Source organism: Prosopis cineraria, unplaced genomic scaffold (genome assembly GCF_029017545.1).
Source record: "Prosopis cineraria cultivar Desert tree isolate PC_DT_omini unplaced genomic scaffold, ASM2901754v1 PC743, whole genome shotgun sequence".
Lineage (NCBI taxonomy): Eukaryota > Viridiplantae > Streptophyta > Magnoliopsida > Fabales > Fabaceae > Prosopis > Prosopis cineraria.
The window spans coordinates 27501-35000 of NW_026556068.1; the positions used below are offsets into that span (position 1 = coordinate 27501).

General features: G+C 31.0%; 1 protein-coding gene and 4 non-coding genes across 5 annotated transcripts in view; 2 read left to right on the forward strand and 3 right to left on the reverse strand.

Moving 5' to 3' along the window:
* LOC129298198 (photosystem I P700 chlorophyll a apoprotein A1) overlaps positions 1–716 on the reverse strand; it is a 3615-nt gene extending 2899 nt beyond the window's left edge. The window contains exon 1 of the mRNA XM_054936596.1: positions 1–716. This exon is cut by the window's left edge and continues 2899 nt beyond it. The gene's annotated coding sequence lies outside the window, so the exon portion shown is untranslated.
* A 1676-nt stretch (positions 717–2392) lies between these two features.
* Positions 2393–2480, forward strand: TRNAS-GGA (transfer RNA serine (anticodon GGA)). Its single transcript has one exon. It is a non-coding gene; the product is annotated as a tRNA-Ser (tRNA).
* Positions 2481–3770: 1290 nt separating this feature from the next.
* TRNAT-UGU (transfer RNA threonine (anticodon UGU)) lies at positions 3771–3843 on the reverse strand. Its single transcript has one exon. It is a non-coding gene; the product is annotated as a tRNA-Thr (tRNA).
* A 1720-nt stretch (positions 3844–5563) lies between these two features.
* TRNAT-UGU (transfer RNA threonine (anticodon UGU)) lies at positions 5564–5636 on the forward strand. The gene has a single exon. It is a non-coding gene; the product is annotated as a tRNA-Thr (tRNA).
* Positions 5637–6898: 1262 nt separating this feature from the next.
* On the reverse strand, positions 6899–6986 carry TRNAS-GGA (transfer RNA serine (anticodon GGA)). Its single transcript has one exon. It is a non-coding gene; the product is annotated as a tRNA-Ser (tRNA).
* Between the last annotated feature and the right edge of the window lie 514 nt (positions 6987–7500).

Sequence of the window (7500 nt, forward strand, 5' to 3'; positions counted from 1 at the left end):
AAATTAACTAGAATATAAAAATAAAAAAAAAAAAAATAGAAAAAATTCTAAATACTACTAACTTAAATAATAATATAAAAATCTAAATAATAGAAAAAATGAAATAGTAAAAAATAAGAAAATAAAATCAAAAGAATACTAATAATAATAAAATAATAAACAGAGTGCTCTTATTCAAAACGCCCTGTGATCTTCAACCAATTTTGCGCTTCAATATAATTACCAGGGGTAAGGGCTATAGCTTGTTTCCAATACTCAGCGGCTTGATCAAACCAAGCCTCCGCAATTTCCGAATCTCCCTGTCGAATGGCCTGTTCTCCGCGGTCGGAATAGGTGAGTAAATTACCTTCCCTTAGAACCGTACTTGAGAGTTTCCTGCCTCATACGGCTCAGCAGTCAATTCTTTTCGTGCCCCATTTTTTTTTAGATCTATTCTATTTTTTTCTCGAGTTAACAAAAAAAAAAGAGGACAATTCCATGAGTTTCAAACTTGAATTTGGATTAATAAAAAAAAGGAATCCGCTTTCTAGTTTTATCTTTTCTCCTACCTTCAGAAGAATAAAGCATCGGCATTTAGACTCTCATTATAATTTTCTGAAAGGTAACTATCTCGGTTTCCTATATCATATACTTTCATATATGATATATAAATTTCTATAGAATCCGTGAAAAAGACTTTTCTTCATAAAAAAGAAAAGACTTACTATCTTTGGGATCTGATACTACACCGCGCTGCTCAAAACTTTAGGGGATCAACTCTATTACATAAGTGGATTCCTAACTTTTCTATCATGATATAAGTAAGCAGTTCTTCTTGGATTGGCCCAAAACCTCGCTAATTGATCTTTACGGTGCTTTCTCTATCAATTAGATCTTTTATCCATAGAAAAAAAAGTATCTAGGCATATCTATTTCTTCATATTTCAACTTCTATGAAGTTTCTTTCTTTGCTACAGCTGATAAAAATCGTTGTTTTGGACGATATATATGTAGAAATCCTTTTTCTTTTCTAGTATTTATTAGCGGATTTGCTCTTTCTTTTCTTTTTTCTTTCTATAGTGGAGATAGTCGCACGTAATGACAGATCACGGCCATATTATTAAAAGCTTGTGGTAAGAACGGGTTTCGTTCTAGTGCCCGAAAATAATATTCCAAAGCTTTCGTATGTTCTCCGTTACTTGTGTGGATAAGGCCTATGTTATAAAGTATATAACTTCGATCATAGGGATCAATTTCCAGTCGCATAGCTTCATAATAATTCTGTAAAGCTTCCGCATAATTTCCTTCGGATTGAGCCGACATCCGTTACGGTCGTCATTCGGTTCAAAGAATCTCCGTTCCAGAACCGTACGTGAGATTTTCATCTCATACGGCTCCTCCTTTATGTGCATAATGATAAAAATACATAGAATAAAAAAAGATTGCAGTATTCTCATTATGAACTGAGCAGGGCTAGTGTTTTTACAATAAATCTCTAGCCAACCTTCCTGTAAAAGATCTTTTCTTAACATCAAGTATGTTGGTACTGGATAAAAAAAATGGTAACTCCAACAATTTCTTTGTCCTCAACGCCGCTTAATTTCCCGGAATTAGTCACTTCAACAGTCTTCGATGGTTATACGGGTATCCAAAATACGAACGAGATGGATGTTTGTTGTCCCAACCATTCTTCTTAGTTCCGATCCCGATAAGGAAGGGGGGGATATTTTTTTTTTAACAAAGTTTTCGTGTTGTTGATTCCTAAACGTAGTGCTTCTTCCCCCATGCCGCCCATTGGTACTAGTGGAATAGAGTTGACCTAACCCATAAGTATAGGTATAACCTTTCGCTTAATACTATAAATCAAAAATTCAAGCATATGAGGCTGCATTAATCGGGGATACACGACAGAAGGAATTAATTGTTTTATTTCCACAAACTTCACCTTCAGCAAGCGTAGGTTTTTTTTCCATTTTTTTTCTTTCTATCCGAAGAATGTGTCTTTCTCCTAAGACTGAGAGCAAAAAAAAGGAAAAAGAATCAAATCGCACCATCTCTGTAATAGGTGAATGCCTCCTTTTCTCCTGAAGTTGTCGGAATTATTCGTAATAAGATATTGGCTACAATTGAGAAGGTCTTATCAATAAAATTTCCATTTATCCGAGATCTAGGCATAGGTAGCAATCCGTTCTAGAATTTAATTATCTCTCGTGAGAAAATAATCCCACAAACAAAGGAATTGTACAATCAAAGTACGAAATAACGTAAAAAGGACTCCAAAATTGTTTATGAAGGTTTTTTTAGAAAAAGTTTTTCTATTTTTCTATTGAAATTTGATTGTATGTGGCTATCTAAAAAAAAGAATATGAATGACTCACTATTCACTCGGTTTCTGGGACATAATCATTATGTAGGAGAGATGGCCGAGTGGTTCAAGGCGTAGCATTGGAACTGCTATGTAGGCTTTTTGTTTACCGAGGGTTCGAATCCCTCTCTTTCCGCACCTTTACCTAATTCATCAATATTATTGACCGCAATGTTTCAAATAACAAAGGGTACTTTTATTCCAACTTTCTTTGATGTGGATTCTCTATTCCTAATTTCTGGAATACTGAAAATACTGGAAAGAGGGGGCAAGGAATGAAAATCTTCCTACCCGATCCATGTCTATGATAGATGAATGGAAGTGAAAATTCCCGGATCAAACACCTTACCCCTTTTTTGTTTTTTGTTGGCCTGGCCCCCTTACTTAGACGCGAAGGGAGTCAAAATCTCTTGTTATTTTAGTTAGATTTAAGTCTGACGAGAATAATATTCTACAACCAGCAATTCATTTATTTTCAAACCAACCCATTTACTATCTATTATTTGATTGACTAATCCTTTATATTGGAATGGGTGAAGAGTCAAATGTTTTGGCAATTCCTCACGGGGGGATGAATCAAGATAATTTGAATCAGAGTTCTAGACTTTTGTTCATCCCTCGCTGTAATAATATCTTGTGGTTTGCAGCGATAACTTGGTATATCTACTATATGACCATTAACTAAAACATGTCTATGGTTAACTAATTGACGAGCTTGAGGAATAGTCGAAAGCCATACCCAATCGGAAAAGTATGTTATCCAAACGCATTTCGAGTAATTGTAGTAAACTTGACCAGTTGACCCTTTCGCTTTTCTGGCGATACCAACGTATTTAAGCAATTGTCGTTCTGTAAGACCATAATGAAAACGCAATTTTTGTTTTTCTTCTAAACGAATACGATATTGAGATTTTTACCAAGCCGCTTGGTTCTAAGTTCGCTTCCGACTATAGCGCGCTTGGTTTCTAAGTTCGCTTCCGACTATAGGCCTTTTACTAGTTAGTCCTGGTAAAGCCCCCAGACGGCGTATTTTTTTGAAACGAGGTCCTCTGTAACGCGACATAAAGACTCCTTTTTTATTTGAAATTTCATAAACCTAAATTCAAACTAAACTAAATGAGAAATATGATAAATGAAGCGAAATCTACTAAAGTATTGTACTACAAAGAAAGTATTGTACTACAAAGAAGAATTAGATGAATTATATCAATATCCGAACCTTATTGTATATAAAAAAAAGGGGGGTTCTTTTCTTGATTTGTTCTACAGAAATCGAACTCCCCCAATTTAAATTCATAATTGGAAGTTCCTACGACAGAATAGATCGGTGACTCTTGAAAAAAGAAAGGGGAAAAGGCCTTTTCAATATTCTTTGATTTCAAAAAGACATTCTCAATTATATAAAAAATCAAAACAAATAGAGAAAAGCCGGCTATCGGAATCGAACCGATGACCATCGCATTACAAATGCGACGCTCTAACCTCTGAGCTAAGCGGGCTCACATAACAGAAATTGTGCATGCATAGGAATTTAATAAACTACTGAGATCTTAGTTATTAACTTTTATTCTTAGCTATTTTATTCTTAGCTATTGATAACATAATTAATATGAATATAGAAAAGAATATAGAATTTCAAAGAAATATTCCATTTTTTTTTATTCTAAGACATAAAGAACATAACAATTTGAAAATAAGGATTAAGGAAATATATTTCAATCTATTTATTAAATAGATTATGTTTCTCAATAATCAATTATATGTTTATTAATGATCAATATCTTTATCTTAATATCTTTATCTTAATTAGTATAGTAAGATTTGATTTTTTCATTTTGAATTCAAATTTGATTATTTGAATTAATTTATAGTTTTAGTTTATAGAAATTGAATTTAATTATTCTAAATAGATTTAATATAAATACTTAATTAAATTATGCTTCGTTAATTCTATGCTTATTTTATCTATTTAATTTCATAAAATAATTTAATTTGCTATTTGTTAATTAATGAAAATTCGTTAATAAAATTATTAATTGATTTTTAAGTTTTCTTTTTAATTTAATTTTATTTCTAGAAAATAAGACGAAATATATAAATTTATTTTAAAAATCTAATGTATCTAACATTCATTCTAAATTCGCTAATTCTCTTTAATATTAGAATTCATGTTTCTTTATAATTGTAAGCATTCTATCAGTCTATCGATTCAATATATATACCATATATAGATACCTTTCTTAGCGTTTTTTAACTCTTTCCATTTAATGTTCATTATGAAATTCCCTTTCTTTTTTTTTTTTTTTTATCTTATCTTTTTTCCTTAGAACGGATAGGCTCTATATAACATAACTAAAGATAACTAAAATGGATGGAAATCTCTTATTTTTTTAGATTCAATAAAAAAGAAATCCATTTCTATTTATTAATTTGGAATAGTTAGACCTAATGTAATGGCTATAAATATCATTCTATTAATTTCAAATTAATTTAGAAAAGAATTCGAGTTATTTCTATTCTATCTACTCTATATTATTTATTTCTATATTTCTTTTTTATTTATATAGAATATTTATTAATAAATAAAATTCAAAGAATATTCAATATCAATATATTTAAATAAATATATTCCAATTTTGAATTCTATTCATTTTCGAATTTTAGATTCATATTAGCTATACTATCATATTAACTTTACTATATAAATAGTATATAACTATCTATATATATATATATTTTCTATATTTTAACTATATTTAACTGCATTTAGAATTTTATATTAATTATTTTATATTAATTCTATTTAGAATAATTAAATTCAAATTTCTTATTTAAACTAAAAACTTATAAATTAATTCAAATAATCAAATTTGAATTCAAAAATGAAAAAATCAAATCTTACTATACTAATTAAGATAAAGATATTAAGATAAAGATATTGATCATTAATAAACATATAATTGATTATTGAGAAACATAATCTATTTAATAAATAGATTGAAATATATTTCCTTAATCCTTATTTTCAAATTGTTATGTTCTTTATGTCTTAGAATAAAAAAAAAATGGAATATTTCTTTGAAATTCTATATTCTTTTCTATATTCATATTAATTATGTTATCAATAGCTAAGAATAAAATAGCTAAGAATAAAGAGTTAATAACTAAGATCTCAGTAGTTTATTAAATTCCTATGCATGCACAATTTCTGTTATGTGAGCCCGCTTAGCTCAGAGGTTAGAGCGTCGCATTTGTAATGCGATGGTCATCGGTTCGATTCCGATAGCCGGCTTTTCTCTATTTGTTTTGATTTTTTATATAATTGAGAATGTCTTTTTGAAATCAAAGAATATTGAAAAGGCCTTTTCCCCTTTCTTTTTTCAAGAGTCACCGATCTATTCTGTCGTAGGAACTTCCAATTATGAATTTAAATTGGGGGAGTTCGATTTCTGTAGAACAAATCAAGAAAAGAACCCCCCTTTTTTTTATATACAATAAGGTTCGGATATTGATATAATTCATCTAATTCTTCTTTGTAGTACAATACTTTCTTTGTAGTACAATACTTTAGTAGATTTCGCTTCATTTATCATATTTCTCATTTAGTTTAGTTTGAATTTAGGTTTATGAAATTTCAAATAAAAAAGGAGTCTTTATGTCGCGTTACAGAGGACCTCGTTTCAAAAAAATACGCCGTCTGGGGGCTTTACCAGGACTAACTAGTAAAAGGCCTATAGTCGGAAGCGAACTTAGAAACCAAGCGCGCTTGGGTAAAAAATCTCAATATCGTATTCGTTTAGAAGAAAAACAAAAATTGCGTTTTCATTATGGTCTTACAGAACGACAATTGCTTAAATACGTTGGTATCGCCAGAAAAGCGAAAGGGTCAACTGGTCAAGTTTTACTACAATTACTCGAAATGCGTTTGGATAACATACTTTTCCGATTGGGTATGGCTTCGACTATTCCTCAAGCTCGTCAATTAGTTAACCATAGACATGTTTTAGTTAATGGTCATATAGTAGATATACCAAGTTATCGCTGCAAACCACAAGATATTATTACAGCGAGGGATGAACAAAAGTCTAGAACTCTGATTCAAAATTATCTTGATTCATCCCCCCGTGAGGAATTGCCAAAACATTTGACTCTTCACCCATTCCAATATAAAGGATTAGTCAATCAAATAATAGATAGTAAATGGGTTGGTTTGAAAATAAATGAATTGCTGGTTGTAGAATATTATTCTCGTCAGACTTAAATCTAACTAAAATAACAAGAGATTTTGACTCCCTTCGCGTCTAAGTAAGGGGGCCAGGCCAACAAAAAACAAAAAAAGGGGTAAGGTGTTTGATCCGGGAATTTTCACTTCCATTCATCTATCATAGACATGGATCGGGTAGGAAGATTTTCATTCCTTGCCCCCTCTTTCCAGTATTTTCAGTATTCCAGAAATTAGGAATAGAGAATCCACATCAAAGAAAGTTGGAATAAAAGTACCCTTTGTTATTTGAAACATTGCGGTCAATAATATTGATGAATTAGGTAAAGGTGCGGAAAGAGAGGGATTCGAACCCTCGGTAAACAAAAAGCCTACATAGCAGTTCCAATGCTACGCCTTGAACCACTCGGCCATCTCTCCTACATAATGATTATGTCCCAGAAACCGAGTGAATAGTGAGTCATTCATATTCTATTTTTTTAGATAGCCACATACAATCAAATTTCAATAGAAAAATAGAAAAACTTTTTCTAAAAAAAACCTTCATAAACAATTTTGGAGTCCTTTTTACGTTATTTCGTACTTTGATTGTACAATTCCTTTGTTTGTGGGATTATTTTCTCACGAGAGATAATTAAATTCTAGAACGGATTGCTACCTATGCCTAGATCTCGGATAAATGGAAATTTTATTGATAAGACCTTCTCAATTGTAGCCAATATCTTATTACGAATAATTCCGACAACTTCAGGAGAAAAGGAGGCATTCACCTATTACAGAGATGGTGCGATTTGATTCTTTTTCCTTTTTTTTGCTCTCAGTCTTAGGAGAAAGACACATTCTTCGGATAGAAAGAAAAAAAATGGAAAAAAACCTACGCTTGCTGAAGGTGAAGTTTGTGGAAATAAAACAATTAATTCCTTCTGTCGTGTAT